The 20,890-nt window shown below is 41.7% G+C and overlaps 1 protein-coding gene across 1 annotated transcript in view; it reads right to left on the bottom strand.

The window, feature by feature from the left end:
- LOC135502029 (sex peptide receptor-like) overlaps nucleotides 1–20,536 on the bottom strand; it is a 231,622-nt gene extending 211,086 nt beyond the window's left edge. The window contains exon 1 of the mRNA XM_064794478.1: nucleotides 20,338–20,536. The gene's annotated coding sequence lies outside the window, so the exon portion shown is untranslated. The remainder of the gene's footprint in view (nucleotides 1–20,337) is intronic.
- Between the last annotated feature and the right edge of the window lie 354 nt (nucleotides 20,537–20,890).

Below are 20,890 nucleotides of genomic sequence, written 5' to 3'. Positions count from 1 at the left end.
CTACACGAATAGTATATAGAGAGACCTTGACTTTCTAATGGGGAAAATAGAGAAAATCGTCTCTCTATCAGCGTTACCAAGAACGAAGGGAAGCAATCAGAACCGTTACACCGGCATCCCCTTCCTTCTTCGTGCAAATTATGAAAGACGGGGCAAGGGGAGTTCCATAAATTTGATAACAATTGATTTGTTTTTTTCAAACACCTTCAAATGAGAGCGACTTCTTAAAAACCAGTATATAACTGAAACTAAAATACACGTACATTGTATTACCCCAAGGCGGCAAACTCAGTTACTAATCACGGCGCTATCAGCTTGCTGCTTTCCTGAAGTTACAGCCTGCATGATAAACGATGCTAGGTTAGCTCGTTAGCTTCCCATTGATAACGATTTAAATTATTAGCTACCACAATAGAGATAAGCGCTGTATTCTCTAGGGTGGTCGCCAAGACAGGTACATGATTATTTTCGTGATTAACTGCTGTGAAGAATACCAGCCCATCGTACTTTAAAGCTGTAGTAGGAAACACAATGTGAAGAGTCCGATGTCGATGTCGAGGACTGATTGATAAATTAGTTCTGGTATTTTCACGCGGCTGAGAATATACGCTGCATTGGTTTTCTGCGTTGGCAAAGAGATGTCCTTCGCTCGGCGACAGATATGACTAACTGATGCTGATATTATACTAGGAGGTGAAAACGGGTGTGTCACCTTCAGATTTATTCTTACTAGTTTCCATTAATGTTGTAAACTTTTTATTTGGATATTTCGGAGGAAAAAAACGCCATAAATATATATTGTAATCTCTTGCACACATCTACAGACAGGTATGAACCTCGTGGGATGTCATTAATTAAATTAGAAAAATCGACTTTAATTTCATCGACGGTTTAACAGATGTTAGGTGATTATGTAGAAAGAAAATCTTAAAAGGTTCCAAATAAATCAGACCTACTGGCAATAAAATATTGATTCCTGATAAAAAAAAGTTTAAGTATCCTAAGGTGAATCACCCTTGTGCTTCATCTGGGGAGAAATGAACGAGGACGTGAAGTGTTTATTGAACCAATTTGCCATACACATTCCGACATATTTGCACAAACACCCCCACGGGTCCAAAATATTTTCAAAATGCCCAACTATCAACTGGTACTGATGATTCATTTTTGGTTACCAATAAAATAACACAAAGCCTACGGAAACCTGTCTTGGAGATGGATCTCTGCTATCAACCTCGGACGGCAAATGCTTCCATCGACTGTTCCCCTGTGTAGTTTTCCCCTACTTCATATTCGCCACACCCAAAGTGAACCTGTTTTGGGTTATTTGACGTTCCCATCGGATGTACAAGGAAACATGAAATGGAGATAACGAAACAACAGCACGAGTCCACAATTTCACCAGGGAATAGTCTATGGTGAGGCAGTGAAAACGTCCACCGACGACCGCAGGGTCCAGTACTCGCACGGCTAAAAATCGGGACACGACGTACATCTATATCCATGGCCGAACAATTATCATTCTACGAACGATTGTAGCGAGAGCAGATGCTCATTCTGTCAGTTAGTACCTTAGATGCGGGGACTTCAAAACATGTTATCGGTTCTCAATAAACCATACATGTAATTCCAAGTAATTCAATCCTCGTTTTTATAGTAGCAGCAGTGAACCACTCCCAAAGTTGTTACTGTGACGAAGCACAAGATGCCTGGACGCATTTCTCTCTGGCAAATCGAGCAACGAACAACTTGTTTTGGGTCATTAAAATGGTAGCATAGATAAGATCATGGCAGCAGTTTTCCAATAGATCACTGCCACCTCTGCGCTAACTTAACAGATACGACAAGACAAGATAGTGAATATTACCATCATAACATCATAAAAGCATGTAACGAGTTCAGAAGACCACATCTCGTAAAGTCAAGGCAATCTATGCGGCGCCGAAGATGTCAGTATCTATGCATTTATGACCTATCGCTAAAAAGGCACCTCGTTTTGATAAAGCATGTGAAAGAGATTAAAAGTTAAGTTATAGCTATGGTCTTCACATTTACGTTGTGGTTCTTCAACATGACTGGTAGGTGGTTTGTAGTCTATATCATTTAAATGGTGGTTCGTTTATCAAGTTCTGTCACAACTTCAGGTCTCTTGAAGTCAAGTTGATCTACGGGACGCCAAAGACACCAGTATCTTGGCGCTTATAGCCAAATCATTGAAGAAAGCAGCTTGTTTAGATACCACGGGAAAAAGATAAAGCGTTAAGTGATAGTAAAGTCCTTTTATCTTCTACTAGGGTGGTTGGTTAACAAAATGTTTACCGACATCAAAGGTTAGAGAATGCTACCTCTTCGGGTTATAAAGGTGAGGAAAATTAAAGATGGAGCAGAATGGAGTTTTTTAATGTAACCCTTCCGCAATAACGTGCTTAACACGATGCTGGGAAGATTACGTGTTGAGCGAAAAACAGACTCCTGATGTATCTTGACGTAACCCTTCTGATAGGCCGAGTTCTTCCCACGTAAGCAACATATGTGAACAAAATGTGGGTTTTGCAAGCTTTACACAGCTACGCACGGCGAAGTACAAAGTACAAAGCACTGAGTACAAAATAAGTAAATCATTTTTCGAGGATTTTTTTCGAAAGCTTTCCGCTTCTGCTACATTAGGGTAAATTATAAAAGATGAGTAACGTACGTGTTGCGTGTAAGGAATGCTTCGTGCTCAGTGCGAACGACAAAGAAAGCAGAAAAAGCAGGACGAAGGTCTGCGGTATCGTCAAATCCTGCACTTATTCGTTTACGAGACAATCGTAAATCATCATTTACACTCAATCGTAGGAAGAATCGGGGAATCATCGATATGATTCATTCACAAACTTCGTACTTTGTCGTTTCTAACACTTTGTATTAGGATTGTGCAAAACCGGTCTGATATAGCATCACATAAAGAAAGAATAACTTGCGGGACAATACTTGGACGAGCAAAAGCATAAAACCTTCGGCGAAAAGCAATCAGTTGCTTCGAGTGCGAAGGTTAAAATCGCCGGCTGGGACTCGCTGCATTTTTATTGTGTACTTGCGCATGAAACTAAAAAGGAAATGTATTGGCGGGATGCAAATAATGAACCTGGCACAAGTCAACACAGAATAACCAACTGTTTTATTTGGATACTGAGTACGATCAATTGATGAAACTGTACCAGCGATTAACCTGAATTTGTCAGACATTATTGACGTTTTCTGACTGAGAATGGCATACCTGGCTGCTTTGGGGCTAGACCTACAGTCAACATTATTGAACACAGAAGATGTAAGATTCATGATCCGAGTGACAAGAGACGAGCATTGAGCAATAAACACACACAGGCAGTTGCCAGGAGTCGTTTCCGCATGTTTATGCTAACAAACGCAACAAGAACGACATGGTTCTCTGTATCCCCGTGAAAACTATAGTCCTTCATTGTATTTCTCTAGCTGTCTCTGGTAGTGAAAAACTCAGATCTGGGGAACATTAAAAATGTTACACCGCGACAGATAGTACACATGACCTTCTCTCTATTAGAAATTATCGTTGAGAATGAAAAAAGGTATATCAATATGATACCAACGAAGAAAGAGTACGTCACACCTTTTAGAATCAGCGAAGAGGGTGATGTATTCTAAGTTGGGAATGCACACATTAAGCATCAGTATTTGACTCGTTAGCATCAAAACGCTGCATTTGATATTTCTGCCCGACCCGGTGAAACGCTTTCAGAATGAGTTGAAGAAAAATCACGCGCAACGTTTTTCAATTACATTAAAGATGAGAAGAGACATCGACTGCTTCAATGGCTTGAAATCTGATTACAATGTCACATTTGACTCGTTAGCGTCACCAGGAGAGCAGAAAACCCAATTATCATATCGACGCAGCTCTGTTCTTCTTAAACGCTCATTCTAACATTTTGAAAATATAGGCTAGTTAGAGATGAAAATTACTCCCGCCTGCGGTTTTGAATGCTTTTGGTCAAACAAGCGTAAAGTCATTCACATAGAAGGCAAATCACCTGATATGTAATACGCAGCCTGTTTTCCGTGGTTCAGACCTACTTTCTTTGGGATTTTAGGGACAATAATGATTTTAAAGTTAGAAACCAGACCTCATATCAGATGACTAAACACCACAACATCTCAGATGATCTTAGGACTTAGTGGCAGAATATCTTACATTCTAAGACCTGTATGCTGCTGTTATCAAGTTTTGAACAAGACTATCACGCTATTTCAAGCGAGAATATCTTACTCGAAATTAGCCATTAGAATATTTTCCAAGGTAAAGGTTTTAACATCTTGAATCATTGAGCGACAAATCACAGTGGCTTTTTTCTTTGGAATGGCCGAATTAGCCAAATGTCTGGAAACGCTAGGCTTTGGTGAATCGATCTAACAGTCGGTTTATTTTCTTTCCGCGAAACCATCCGGAGAAGTGATGAATCTCCCAGGGAGGTTTCAATATCTCCGAGTTGAGCAACATGGAATCGGCTTCAACTTTTCAAAGGTATCCCTGGCCAATGCGAGTTCCTACACGTTAAGCAGTTTGATCACAATAACGTGTCTTGTTTATAGGTTGTGTTTTCAAGCTGTTAAACCATTGCGCACAGGAGTCGTGCAATGAACATTCCGCACTTGATTCAAAGTTTACGGCATTGGGAAGAACTTTCTTTCACCTCTTAAACCATATAACTGCCCATAATAGCAAAATATGCCAATTGCATGATCAAACAGTATTGAACTTGGTATAATAATATCTTATGGCATTCGCCGCGATGTACGCCGTGTCTGCACATGCGAACACTGCCTCATTGAATGTCGAATGCGGCCCTGACCAAAACAGTCTTTAGGATGACTATCCTCATCTCTCTTTAAAGTGCGCGTTGCCAGTAATTAGGCTTGTCTATATATGTCTGTGATAAATATGGTCCCTACAGGCTCCATCCCAAGAGCTCCCTATTCCCCCGGGCAACCGATAATAGCCCATGATTCACACGATGGCGTGTTACGTTCACTAAAAGCTGGCAGCGTGTACAAATGTGTCCACCAGTCAAACACAGCCAGCGGCCATGTCAGATGGTCGCATGTGATATAGAAGAGATGGTCGCTTATGACATAGATGAGAGATTAATCGAAGGTGATGTGTTTACCAGACGCCCACCCTCCGGTTGAACATTCAACTGGATGAGCCACAGGTGTACAGGCATCAAGAAGATGATCAGGTATCCTTTATCTATCTGGCATCATTCATCTATCTTCTTAAAGGGAATGGCCCGCCAAAAAATGGGGAGTTTTGGACGGCCCGGTCAAAACCTTAGGCGGGAATAAGGTTTCATTGATAAATATAAGGAGTTTCAAGGCCCCCAAATCACTTGTAAGGTTCAATAGATACTGGCCTTTCATTGGTTTACCGTCTGCGTATCATTTACATACTCTCATTTTGAAAAATATGACAATATTTACGATCACGTTATTGATTTTTGCAACATTTTCGGTAACGCGCCCCTTGCGGATCTGTAAGGTACCATTCGGATGCTTGAAAAATGCTTGTCTCGTCGATTCGCTCGCGGATAAACGCATCAGGCTGACTGCAGCAACTTTTAATTGTTGGAGACAGAGAAGGAAGGAATATGATTATCAGTTTGATGAAAACTTTGCAAAGTTTCTTCTTGGGACTCGAAATCCATACTACTATTCTCTCCATTTTCCATTTTCTCCTCTCTCCAACTCACTACTATCGCTATTGACTGCGTAACATACACTAACATTCTTTCGCTATCATTGCTAACTTCATTTACTAGAACACTGGGCTCTTTGTAGCCGATTATGTAACCCATAGTGGAAACACCTGACAGCGCCGCCCGGCATGATCCACGTGCTACTGGCATATTTATAACTCGTAGTAAATAAGGTTGTAAAAATATGCAAATGAGATGCCGTATATGGAAACCATGACGTCACTAAGCAGTTCTTATTTCTGCTACGGGTGGCGCTGTTGCTTGCTTCTGGAGGCGCTATTCAACCTCTTTAAGTAACGGCTTTGTTTACATACAAACATCATTCGATTTTCTTTTTACTTCCACCAGGAATTATTTTTTCCTTGGGTTATTTAAACATTGAGCTGACACAAATACCTTGCTCACTAATATATTCTACATATCAAATATCTTAATTCCTAGGTTAATGTATATGATTACTAGAATTTCATTGACAAGCTATTCGTTACGGTCTTGATGTTGTAAAGAAACCCCTATTCCTTAGACTCACGGCTGGGCGGGGATGCATTTACATTTTTCTAAACCTTGTATAGCTGTGGTCACTGAATTTGAGCCATTTGACCATTTACAGCTTATACTGTAAATGGTCAAATTATCCTGCCACCATATTTCTGCGATTCGCAAAACTTTCTGAGAAAAGTAGACTTTCACTATTTGTTTTGTACAGCGGATTATAAACCTTCTTTCCATTGTCCAATCAAAAACTTATTTTACGATATCCCTTTTCAAGAAACAAGGTTATTTGCAAAATCCGCCAACAGAAAACGCCCGCAAAAAATGTTCGGTTTACAGAAATGCATTAGAAAACTTGATATGAAACGGGTTGTGGCACCGACCATATCAAATAATGGCCCAGAACTACACAGACGCACGTAAACTGGAGCACAATCAGTGCCAAACATCCGGTGCAGCAGTTTAAATGAAAAAGGAGTGAGAATTTATGTGCCTGACAATTGAAGATAGCTCGGTAATGGGGTATAAACTCTTTTTGACATTTAAACGTTTTCATATGGAATTCAACAGGCGTTTTTAGCTTTACTGGCACTGGTACAACATGAGATGGTTTTCGTTGGAAACTGTAACCTGGCGGCTCAGACGGACTATCTAGACCCTCGATTGTGAATAAGACATGATTTTGTCCAAGAATAAATGAAGCGAGATGCTATCAAAAACATGAGAGAGGTACACCAACAGAAATATCTCAAAGTAAAGATTCTGGTGAACATCAGCTTTACGCTCTTTGAATATTTCCGAGTTTAAAAAAAACACAAAATCTCCGCGAGACTTCATTACTAACAGAGATTGAACCAACAGTTAAGTCATCACAAAAAAAAGTTCAAATGCCAAGATGTCATGTTTCATTTACACCAATCTGACAATGTGGAAAGAGAAAAGAAAGGAGACGCATTCCTCGTGTGTTTATCTCCTTCAGTTTCTTTGACTTCACTTCTTTATAAAATCAGTTGTGTTTACCTAAAGCCAACACTGTGTCTGATTATCAAATCAGGGGCTCCAGCAAAGCTGGCTCTATCCACATATCAGTACATACATGTATTTACTCTCTTTTTTAAGGTTGGGGGAAAGTATTCGTGTTTCACCCACCGATATCTATCAAAATGAGATAATGGATAAAGAATACTATGCCAAATGAACCCAACAGGCTCGAGTGATGGGCATTATGCGACGCATGCATTGGTGTTGAACAGGGAGTGTTGAGACCTGGAGGTTACTGATTTGATAAAAGTCAAAAGAGAGTATTACTTCTAAATGGAATCGGTCACTTGCCCCTTAGAATCGTTAACTTTCAAACAAAATTCCGAAACACGGCGATTTAAGTCAATTTGAATGGTAACCGTAAATGTATGCTTTCACTACAGTTCGGCGGCCACTTTCACAGGCTTTGCTGCAGGTCATTGTTCACTGCCGAACTGCCATCGAACTTAAAATAATCAAATGCCTGTGAGAGCCGCTTGGTTACCCGCTTTCGCCACTGTAGTTCTGGGAAACTTTTAGCTAATCGTATAACCTATAACCAAGCCATAGATTATCAGAATGCCAATATTGTGTCCACTTCAATCTATTTTTCCTCAACTTGCAAATTAATTCGATTTCTAATCAGACGTTTCAATTCAATCGCCTTTTCAAGGATCAAGCTAATGAGATAACACGTTAGCGCATCCGCTGCCATTGTCAGCACTTCAGCAGATGTACAGAAATCGATTCTCCCACAATGAATCTGAAGGAGTTCTCTTCAAAGAGAAGATGGGGTGAGTAAAATTGGATTTTATTCCTTTCTTTGCATCGAGTGTTAAGCTGCGGTAAACTAAATCGATAAATTTTAACTATTCCAATGCAGGCATAGAAGCAGAAGATATCCCCCTCGATTTTGGTTTTACAGAGGCCATGACAGTCAATAGGTCAGAAATTAAAGTGCAATCGAATCTTACGTTCCAGGGACATTCTATAGGAGGACATTTCAAGCGTCTACAACAGGAAGATTTGCTCAATCGGCGCTGGAAACTAACGCCAGGCTGGCCCGACTAAGCAATATCTTCTTTTCAATCCTTGCATCAGGACTTAATGCCAACGTCATTACTTCTACTAGTGCCCTGAGGAACACGTTTACTGCTTTTGCTTACTGTATACAAGCCCGGCTTGGCCCCAAAAAACGACGTTACATAATTGTATAGCTACCCTATCTTGGCCGAATTTGCAAGGACGGAGATGATACAGACATTTGGCAGTTCCGAACGACGACAGAGTATAACTCTGCCCTGCAAGTCGTTTTTCATCAAAACGCTGCAATTTGGCCGGAAAGAAACGAAATGAAAGAAACGTCCTCTGTACCCTGGGAAAGTGCACACTAATTTGGTATAATCTATTGAAGACCGTTTCGAGAAACACCAAACAAAAGCATTATACTGGTTGATACACATGCTTTCTCTGTATCGGTCTATATCGTTCCATTATTATAAATTTCATACAAACCACCTAAGAATATCACAGATACGAGAAATGCCACTGATAAGAGAAATTCCACAAGGGGAATCATCAAATGAATTAATTATATCTAAGTTTTAATCCAGATTTTTTCTCGTAACCATGGCTACTGATTTGTATCAATTTCCATTGTTAAAGTGCATTTCACTAAGTCGCTGTAGGGGGATTTGTGGTCTGGGGAGTACTGATTAAGAATGCCAACAGGCTGAATTAAAGTAACAGCATAAGTCGACGACACGGAACTGTCATCTGCTGCGATGATTTACTCATCTTTCCTCACTTGGCTAAAACTACTTCAGAATCCAAATCTCTGTTTTTAGTTGATCTGATCACGACTAGTTGTGCCAGATGGTCGTCAGGCAAATTTGAGTCCTTTTTTAGTAGAATATAATGATAGGTCAAGCATCATGGCACGAAAAATCGCATTTGGAGTAAGGTTATGTGGTTAGATTGGGAGTTATACAACTGGTACAATGGAATAGTTACAGGAAAATGGATCATCTCAGGAGACCACGGCGAGTGCGCTGAAGATAAAAAATCTGCTGGTTATAAGGGATATATGCAATATCGAAATGGCCCCCGGATATCATAAAGACTATGACAGGATATTATATGTCTAGGTGGACAGGTTGTGCGGTGCGGTCTCTTCAATCACTGAGAGTGACACACTGAATGTATTTCGATCGGAAACTTCTGACAATCACCTCTCGCGAGATCCATACCATTTGACGTAAGGACCTCTAGCGAATTTTACGGGCATTTTGTTTTCTACTGTAGAGTTTCCCATTCCAAGACAGCCTTTCGGATGAGTCTGTTCAATAGCTCGTCCTTCCCCACCCCAAACCCCAATGATGAAAAGAGCTTCTTCTCAAACCTCTTCGTAGTGCAAACGGATCCCGCCAAAAACGTTTACAAGTGCGTAGATCAGGGGAGCTTTGCTATGCAAAAGAAGCTCCACGAAGATGGAACCAAGATAAGCGAAAATTGAATTAGCTTTTGAACTCCATTTTTTCTTTACCGTTTTTAGATGAAAGTCAAACAGCGAGGTCGATCATCGTTTAGTATGTTTTTGAAGTCAGACATGCATGCGGTGTAGCTGGGACCTGGGGTTAATGATATCACGAACATGCGTGCCTTTACAGAGAATGGCTTGGTGGGGTTTTAGTATTCAGTGATTTCGTAGGGCAGACACTGGTGTGTTTGTATGTAGGGAAAGTTCATTTTGTACGTACGCATCATTTCCATTCACATCAATTCTATTTCAAAGCCGTTCGCGCTTCACTGCTGATTCTGATAGTGGCAAGAACAAATTGAATAACTTTGTATTTTCTAATAAATCACAAACTCCTTCACCGTGTGATTTTCTGATGAAAAAATTCCCTGAACATGTACATGTATGTATGTCAGTGATCTTATCGATCTCTATTCTACAGTCACTGTGAAGTGCAATATCTACATTTCATTTTTACGATTTGCAAAAATTTCTTTAAAAAATTGTCTTTACGATCTGTATTTTGCAGTATATCATATTACGTAGTTCCTTAGGGGTTGACACACCTACCAAGTGAAGCAATAGCGTGCCTATCATCACCACTTTGTGACTGTATAGATACATCGGGAAGGTAGACACCCCTTAACTGCAAAGATTTCGGCCTCCCATCGTGATTGATTCATGCAAGTTGTAAGGTCAGCCAAGTGTTGAATGAGTGATTGTCTTTTAGTCTTACAGGGCCCAAGTTCGACCTCTCACAACAGGACATCAGTGACTGAACGACTTTCGATTACTGTCCGTCATAGGACACTAAATTAATCATGTCGGAGATGGATTGACAAGAGTATATATGTTGTAATTGTGATGCATTGTCCTTTGAGGCGCAGCGAGGACGTTGGCATATTCTGACCGATGCCTTGACGATTTCTGCTATACTTGTGATGCACGATCTTGATGCAGCGCGATGTTGTCCCTTTAAACCAATTGCGCGCATTTCTAACATCGATATTTCCGGAAGCAGTCTTTGGGGATACTTTCATTAGACAAAGAATGTTTACAACCCTGACGAAGAGCTACGAACGGCAGAGTACGATTCTGTACGTTTTTATCGACGACAGTTTTTGAAGAGTTCCCAGATTGTTCGTGAGCAATGAATGACGATATGAAAAACAGTGTCGCCTAAAGTAATTCGCCTAGGATCAGATGACACATGCAGATTTTCGTACATTTACATGTCTTTTGCACTCACTTGTTCGTAAGGGTTGCAAAACTTGGTCGTTATCACGACTGAGCCAATGAACGGCTTGGCTGAAAACTGACTCCTACTGCAATGTATTGGCCTTAAAGCCGCCCCTATTTCATTGTCGGATCCCGAATGTCGACTTGTACTCTCATATACATGTATTACACTTACAGATATTGTGAAATATGAATTCAACGAGTTCCTGACTGAACTACTAGCTGTGTGCAACCATTTCCAAGTCATGGTTACCTTGTTCGAGTTCCTCGAAAGAAATACGAACAAGAAACATCCACCCACTGCCCGAAAGCACATGTAGCAACAAGCGTTCGTAAACCTCAAAGGCGCCAAGTCATGCAAGTGATGCCAGGCAAGCGATGAGGGCACTCACGTGAATGGTGAAAGCGCAAAGGCACCTTTAAGGCTACGATCAGCAGAACATTCTCTCTTCATGAGGTGATGACACTCTCTGTCGAAACAAATTACTCTTCTCGGTATTTTTCCCGTCCCAAGGTACTGAGCCTGCATAATAGTAGGGGCCTACTTCATGTAACGATAAACAATTCAAGCAAGTACTAAATAGGTTCGATTGGTTTTGCCGATTTCTTCTACAAGATTTTTAATTTCATTTAGATCAGGCCAAAACTATACCCACTTCAGTCTATATCGGAAATGTTTAGCCATGACCTGGCAGATCTCTAGTTCAGAAGTCACCAGAATATCGTCCAGAGTATTCTTTGTTTGAATTGCAATCTAGTTATTCTGAGATCTTATATACCAGAATCACCTCATTTCTAGGTATGATAAGTGCATAAGCGAGGCAATCTAAGGTTAGATGGCTATTTAATGGATGTGGTCAGACAATAGAAACTAGAGTACACTGATCCGAGGCGTTCGAGGCAGGTCACTCTGAATGATGGTTCGAATCGACGACTGTAGATTAAGGCAAGGAAATATTGTACCACCATGTTGATACGACAATGTTTGTCTAGGCGAGAGATAATGCACGATCAGAGGCCAAGTACTGTAACCCTAGTCTTGCGATTGCAGCTCTGGATGACAGCATTATCCGGATCTCTCCTCGCCAAGTGACGCCGAGTCGACCCCCAGACACCTCTCAACGATAATCACTGATATTTAACAAGTAACGCGGTTGCTCTCGGCTTTTGTTGTTTGGCGGGCCATACCAATAGTTCGATATATATCTTGTCAGTTCTCAAATCATGGCGGTAACCTGTAATAATAACTGACAAGTGGGATGTCGGGTCAATAAGGAGGGAGATGGTGACGGGGACGCTTCAGGCCTTGCTGGTCTCATAACATTGGGCAAGAGGGATTTTGTAGTTTGTCGCTGCGGTAAATGTGAAATGCAAAAGTTGCCAATTTGAGCAGCCAACCGCTGCAATTGTTGATAAACCGCTCTTATGATCAGTCCTTTGAGGACGATCACACACTGAGGACAAATATATTGTGATATCTACCATGGATGAAACATCCTCAAACTATGCTGCTACCAAAGTCTCGCGCCTCCCTGCGAGATCTCGTGATGTTTGGTTGGTCGCTCGCTCCTGTCAACGTAGCTACAAAGCAACCTTGTGCAAGGAATTGAGATGGCGCAATGACTTGGGACGAGGCTGCCAAAGTTACCAGGCAGAATGTTGAATGGCCAGAAAGCATTCTATAACAACTCTATAACATCCTATAACACATCAGCTGAGAAGAATATTCCCGTCAGAATGCCCCAAGCCTGTCTAATGTACTTGAACGATATCGAAAATATCAAGGTACCATCAGTAAATATTGATGTGTTTTTTCTATCTGACATTATTACTCAGGGATGGAAGTCGCTATGGCGATGGTTGCAGACGCGTTGTTAGGTCGGTATGAAGTCAGACTTTGTGTATAAGAAGATGAATGCTGAAGTTATTCGAAGCAACTAGATATGAATGAAACTTTTGATTTGCGAGGTTTCGTATTAACAACTTTTAAATCAGCTAAATATTTATTTTTTATTGAACTGAGAGTCTGCTCTCCGTCCTGGATGAGATGACTCCTGCACGAAATCCATATATCTCGCTAACACCACTTCTTGCAATATCTATAGTAGGCCTATTTGTGTCAGTGTATGCAACACATGCAGAGTCGCATCGCCGGAAAGGCAAACCAACAACAACTGAAGGCCCATAATGCGACAATCCAAATCAATTTCAGACCAGAAATTGATTCTATCTTAGACAGAATTAACAACTTACGTATCCAATAAGAAATCTTATTGATTTTGTTAAAACATCAAAGCTACATGTACACCAGGTGACGTGTATGTGTATTGAATACTTATTGAATTCAGTCCGCGAACAAATCTTGAAAGAAACAGCGGTTTTAGACAGAGTTTCTCAACCTTGCTCTTGTAACTTGGTTTTGGTAATATCAATATAGCTGTCGGATGAATAGTTTGAACAACTGAATCTGGTGCACCAGCAGAACCGTATGATCGAGGGGGTGGCACAATTTACAAAAGCTAATTTAATTTACTAGTAACTTATTTCTTATTTCTGATGTGGTGACTATTGTGGAACTTCATATGATTACGTATTGGATGACAGAAATTTAGCAAATCGCAAAAAACGGCGTGAAAATTTGGTGGTTTCAATATGATTTCTACGCCAGGGGTAACCAGGAATACCAAAGTGAACTTCCTGATGCTCGGAACCCAACGTTACTCAGTTTTGTTCTTATCCTCGAAATGAAATATTCAGTAGACCAGTTAGGCTACTGCGTTACCAATGCAGACTGGGAATGACGATCACCCATCAGCTTTACCTGGACCAGCAACATCAGCAAGAAACCAGACAAGAACGACGATGCAATATTTGAACAATATGAAACATCTCTTACTGTGAACGTTGCCACCTACAATAAATTGAGTTGACATTGTCACCTTCAATATTTACATAACCCGATCAATAATGAAAGAGAAAGAAGCTGATACGTCTCAGTGGCTGCCATGCATTTACCACGGTAGTGATTCAAACACACACAAAATACTCTATTCGAACGTGAAATCGTTCATACAGAACTTGTCGTGCTTGTCGCAATCGTAGTTAATCCAGTTAATTGACGGATGACAGGGTTATTACATAATAGGCTAGAACCCCGTCTATTTTTCTGACCAACTGCAAAAGTATTCAACGCGATTAGTTATGCATGAGCGAAATCATGAAAAAGGCATTCATATGTCTGAACCACAAAGAGGGATCCTGGAATGAATGGAATGAAATGTAAAACAACACGAAGTGGTTCATTGTAGGTAGGAACTACAATGTACTGTTTACTGTCAGGTACAAGGAATCTCGGTTTTGAGTCTCATTCGAAGGACTGCGAAGAGCCAGGAATGTTAGTTCCTTGAAAGCCACGCCGGTTCATCCAGACATACGATCCTGGGTTCTCCCCGGGATCAAACCCGGTCCCTATTGCGTGGTGGCCAGCAGTGTAAACCGCTAGGCCATGAGGCTCCTTTACTCGTGTAATATGAATAGCCTAGAGCAGCCTTCTCTATGATACCAAGCAATTCAAATAAATGGACATTATACAATGGACGAGACCGCAATGGATACCACATTTTGAACATCGGTAAAAAAGCACCTCGAAGAACATTTGATATGAATTAGTAGCACTATGGCATTAAGTCGTGTATGCATCCAAGGTAGGAAATGAGAGCAACCCACATTGAAATAACCTAACTCGATACACTTTCTGCACTAAAAGACACTGTCCTGGTGACGAAGGGTCTCCACTCGTATAGTGCTAGAGATTGAGTCTAGTAGATTTTGAGGAATACCAGCACGCCGACAGTCTCGACAAGAGATGCATAAACACATCATAGTATGAATCTATTTGGTTTCAATGGTGGCGAGAGATAAACATTCCATCAACATTGCAGCAACATGAGGCAAGTGCAAAAGTCTGAAATGTCTAGAGGAACACCAAGGAACTACATGGAAAGATGTTTTTATACCGACATAGAGGAGATAGTTTCAGGTGTAAATGGGATCACGGGAAACACAACTTTTCTTTTTTTCAAATGTCAAGTTGCATTTCATGTTCCTACAGACGCGATACATGCTAGACTGTCTCGGCAACCGAACTGCTTTCTCCCACACCCCATACCAGTTGGTAAACATCTCCAACACTCGTCTTACCACACAAACTCCACATCCTAACCCTTCTTTGCAATCTTTGTCGACGATGGCGTACGTAACAGGAGGACATACCCTACAACTTGGATCCATATTATACAGCCCTACCCCCATCCCCCAACAGCCCCACCTTGCATCCCCCAACAGCCCCACCTTGCATCCCCCAACAGCCCCACCTTGCATCCCCCAACAGCCACACCTTGCATCCCCCAACAGACCCACCTTGCATCCCCCAACAGACCCACCTTGCATCCCCATCTCCCTTGGTCACCGAAATCAAGAACAAACGTGTCACGCGAAGGACTAAGGGGGCGACCAAGTACACCTGACATTACTGGTATTTCAGTGACAATACAGGTAATTATTCCTGACTTTTCTTTTGCGGTGTTACAAATGCATGCACCTCCAAAACCCACCGAATCTCCCTCGACCAGTGAAACTTTAGAAGAACGTGGCATCACGAGTACCAAATAGTATTATCAATTTTTCGCGGGTTTAACTTCCCTAATCATTCAGTCATGCTCAAACTCAGCCCAGCTCACTCTCTTCTCGGTTAGCGTAATCGTATAGGGCATCGTGCCCCATATCATTGTGTTGCTTTTGATCGTGTCCGCGTTTCAGCTTACTGTTAACCTTTGAATGTGAAGCAATGCTTATCTTTCGCAATGCTTTTGTATCTGTTTTCTGATAACGAAGCAAGAAAACACGCCCACACGGTTGCACTTGTATTTCACATACCTAAAACTGATATACTAATTATTCCGTTGACCAATCGATCTTCGAAACGATGTCAATTTGTTTCGATGACTCCACCTAATTGTATTTGTAACTCATCATCATCATCATCGATCGACTGCGCAGCAGGCGGCCACAAGCTTCCTCCAACCAACCCTATCCTGGGCCAATTCCTCAATTTGTTTTGGTTCCAGCGGTCCTATGAGAGATTTTATATACGTATTTGTAACTGGCCGCCCTAACTCCTTCCAACTTCTCAGTCTCATAGTCTGGCTTCTTACATTGCCCACATGTCTCACAATCATAGAAATGACAGGAAAATGCACCATAGCATTCTAACAAGTGTTTTAACAGCAGCCTTGCCGAGGGCAGATTTTCTTTCCTATTCGCCCCCTCCTCAATCATTTATTCATCACATTGAACTGACATCGACTTTTTCGAGAAGCCGGCACGAACGGACGCACAATATTTTGATATTATAATCCCGACGGAACAATATTGCTGTGTCATACCTTATTCCAAGAATATGTTAGAGGGGACGACGAGATTGAAGATAGTCAAGCCAAACACAAGGTCTTTTAACAGTGGAACACCTTGTTTCACGTGTAACTAGTGCCGATAAAAAAACAGCAGCAAGTCGTTTTATCAAACGGGTTGGCAATTAACTAAAGGCACGTATTGAAAAATACAGAAGGAAAAAAAATTCCTTCGCGGTTTATGAGAAAAATAATAACCTATCTGTACAGAAATGCTTTTCTTTCCCCTACATTTATATATCAAGGGACATTGACCTTGCTATTGCCATCATTGTGTTTTTTCTACCATTGTTCTTCGCGTCGAATTGGCACTCGAACACAAATATTCCATCAGGAAAAACATCGATGTCAAAGAAAGTTGCTTAGCTCATTGTAAAGACAAAATCAAGTTTGTATCTTATTCACACGACTCTGGTATTTTACCTGATAAACGAACTTTGTAACGGAATGGGAATATGATCCATAAAGGATGCAAAAACCTTCTATGCTAGCCTTTTACCAATAACCCCGGCGTGTTTGCGTTTTGGCCACACGAGGACCTAAATCTATATGGACTATATATATTTTTGCGTATTTTGTTTTTATCTTGAAAGCAAAATTATACAAAATGTGAGAATGGAAACCACACTTGTCATTGAAAACGAAATTGCTGTTCGAATTATGAAAACGAAATTTGCTGAACATTCGTATTATGAAAACGAAAGTTTCTGTTCGTAGTATGAAAACGAGAGTTTCTGTTCGTAGTATGAAAACGAGAGTTTCTGTTCGTAGTATGAAAACGAGAGTTTCTGTTCGTAGTATGAAAACGAGAGTTTCTGTTCATAGTATGAAAACGAAAGTTGTAGTTCGTAGTATTAGAATTATAAAGACAAGTCTTTATATATTCTTGAACATTCTTGGTGGTATGACAACCTAACCACCCATTCATCATTCGAACACCGCACTCATATAGAGACACTACCAGGAGATGGCGATGCCACTCTCCTCAACCTGCAAAAAACAAGAAGTGCCCAGACCCACCAGCAAACCTCTCCGGCCAATTGCACTGCTAAACAACACAAGAAGGATCTTGATCAACGCCACGCTGTATAGACAAGATCGACCGCTTCACAGCACCCTACAAAAGTGGTCTTGGAAGAGACAGGAGCAGTGCAGGTGAAGTATGGGCAGAACGAATGCTGACCCCATTGCATGAGGAAATTGACTTCCACAAGATGGGCAGTGATGTCTTGAGTCTTCACAGAACCCTACAAAAGAGGTCTTGGAAGAGACAGGCGCAGTGCAGGCCAGGTGAAGTATGGGCAGAACGAATGCCGACCCCATTGGTGATGAGGAAATCGACTTCCACAAGACGGGCATTGATGTCTCGAGACACGTTGAAACGCTTCTTAAATGTCTAACTGCAAGGTAGCCTGCAAGGATGATGCACTAAGATTTGAAAGATCTCTCGTGGTAGGGACGAAGCAGGGTCCCCGTGAAAAACGAACTGTCCAACTCATTGAAGACTACCATACGCTCACCGCTGGGCGACAGCCTCTAACCAGTCCTTTTCACCTGATATCATGCTACGGCACACTGCAGACAGCTCCAACAGGCTCAGCCTGTGTTCGTCACTAGAAACAAATCACGTTGATTTCCTGGATGAAAACGAAAACAAACACAAAATATGGATGAAGAAAAGAAAAAAGGAAAAACCTTGATGTAGAAAAGAAAGAAAAAAATCTGGATGAAGAAAAGAAACCTCTCGACCAGCTCCAGCCAGTAGAAGCGGACAAATCTGTACACGAATGAGAAGAAGACAGACTTCACATATCAGTCGGAGCCAACACGAAACTTGGCAAGGCTCTACGCAGCAATGAGAGTTGGGGCAGGGAAAAGACCCTTGGCTTCATGATATGCAGCACCACAGATGTGGCAGCCCACTGTATACAAGGCAACGTAGCATTCCATTCATTACGAAAACTCTGGAGCCGGCGAATCAAGATTCCGCTGAAAAACAGACAACGCGTCCACCCAGTGTCCACAATACCGACTGCGTATCCATCTTTAGCATTCCATTCATTACGAAAACTCTGGAGCCGGCGAATCAAGATTCCGCTGAAAACAAGACTACGCATCCACCCAGTGTCCACAATACCGACTGCGTATCCATCTTTAGCATTCCATTCATTACGAAAACTCTGGAGCCGGCGAACTAAGATTCCGCTGAAAACAAGACTACGCATCCACCCAGTGTCCACAATACCGACTGCGTATCCATCTTGCTCTCTAGCTCTTGCTCAACAGCTGGGCAGTGACAAGAGCCATGTTTGACAAGTTAGATGCATGACAACCGCAGACTACTCCGGGCCATCACAGATCACTACTGGCCGAAGAGCCTCATAAGCATAAGCCGAAGGTTTCTCATCTAAACGGCAAATTTACTCCATTTGACCTCTGTGACCTTGAAAAGTATGCCACATCGACCTGATTTTTGTCAACATGTAGAGCTACGTTACAGGTGTCTACATACCAAATTTAAAGACTATAGGACGAATGAAGACAAAACGTGCCACTATCGGTGAAATTTTAGAGTTTGACCTCTGTGACCTTGAAAAGTAGGTCAAATCAAAAACCCGTATTACATGTGATGTATCCTTGCTAGGGTACCCACCATGAAATTGTTGTCAAAAACAAATCAGTAATAAATGAGATATTGCACATTTTAACTTTTCGGTTTTAGCCCCCTGGTGGCAAATTAAGAAACAGATCGGAGCAAAATTCAGTGTCAGGGTATATATGACCTTGAGCATGATGTATACAAAGTTTCAGGTTCATAGCACAAGCGGTTAAGAAACGTGCCACATGATACAACGGACGACGACTAGGACGACGACGACGGACACAGAGCTATCGTATAGACTCCCCTACGGTGAGCCAAAAAGGGTCGCCAATAAGAACGTTTACCTATCGAGAATGTATATCATAGCGTTTACATGTATATCATATATGTCGTCTTGATGAACAGACAGACAGATAAAATCTAGCCCAAAACAGTCTCAAATATGCTTTCCCGTTCAAGGGTGGACGAGAGGACAATTTACTGACATGGTTTCTGTGGCTTGGGCCCCAGATATTCACAGCCCCAAGTTGGAACGAAATGTTGGTATAAACAGTTCTTCTTCACCGATTTCAAAACTGATTTTTTTACCAATGAACGTTGAAACACGTTAAAAGACCTTCTGGTCCCAATGTTGGGGTCAAAATGACTCGACGACATCAAAACTTTGACCCCAATTTTGGGCCATTAGGCCCTTTTTGAGGGGGCCACATTTCTGAGCTAATGTGCAACTCTACAGGCGGGAACAATTCATTCTAGCCGTTTTCCCATTGCCCGTCAATTTGTCAAACGGAACTTATGTATTTTCTAGCAACTTTTTCATGACTTGGTGTCATGGCCTGCAGTATTGTCATCCCGGCATTATCTCCCGCTAGAGCTCCCTTAGATAAATGGGAGAACCTTTGACGACAATTCAGCATGTGTTTTTAGATTCCATCATACTCATTCTATCAGTTTACGAATTGCATGTGGTCACGCCTTAGATGACCCTAATGGACAACTTCACACATCGTGACATGCCCATAAAAGGCTTTATTTTTGGCGAGCAAACGCACATGTCCGTCTAAAACTAGGCCTGATCGATCAGCCAAAGAAAAGTCGTGCGCCGGTGTCCATACCAAACGGCCATGCATGCAAGTGGCCGAGGTGTGAGACTATGATCGATATCCGGAGAAGTTCCTAGTAAATATCCTATGAAATAAAGTGATGAATAAAGTTGTAAAATCTTACCTTCTGGGCTGCAACTATTTTCATAAATCCAAATGGTAATGTCCCAGGAACTGGTACCACACCGCCTCGAGAACCAAGCAATCCCACAGATCTTCTGTACTATCCTCGACTAATGCAACTCACCGGCTGTAAAGAACCTGAATCAACGATGCACGTGAGAAAAGATCCCCGATACCGCAGGCCTCATTCGCTTACGCCACAGGCTTGACCGGGTCCATTGATTGAGGCAGTGTAACTGACCAGCGGTGAGCATATCACATTCGCGCCCTATATCACGATACAATGCAAGCACTGTAATCTGATCCGCCTGCACGTTACCATCGCGTCACAAATTAAAGCGGGCGGGTCAGATATACGCCCATAATTAGTTTCGGCGGATTTGCCAGTACAATAAGTGACGGGATACTTGAAGGGTTTGGCATGGCTGGGGTTTTTTTCTCGGCTTCACAGTGCTACAGTCTCATGGCTTTTAACACTCGGCCCGCGTCCGGTGGAGACTTCATCTATATCGTCATCTAGCCGAGGTGGCTACCAGGCTTGCCAAATTTACGAT

Source organism: Lineus longissimus, chromosome 18 (assembly GCF_910592395.1).
Source record: "Lineus longissimus chromosome 18, tnLinLong1.2, whole genome shotgun sequence".
NCBI lineage: Eukaryota > Metazoa > Nemertea > Pilidiophora > Heteronemertea > Lineidae > Lineus > Lineus longissimus.
Note: the sequence above shows the minus strand (reverse complement) of the source record. Positions and strands in the feature narration are given on the sequence as shown.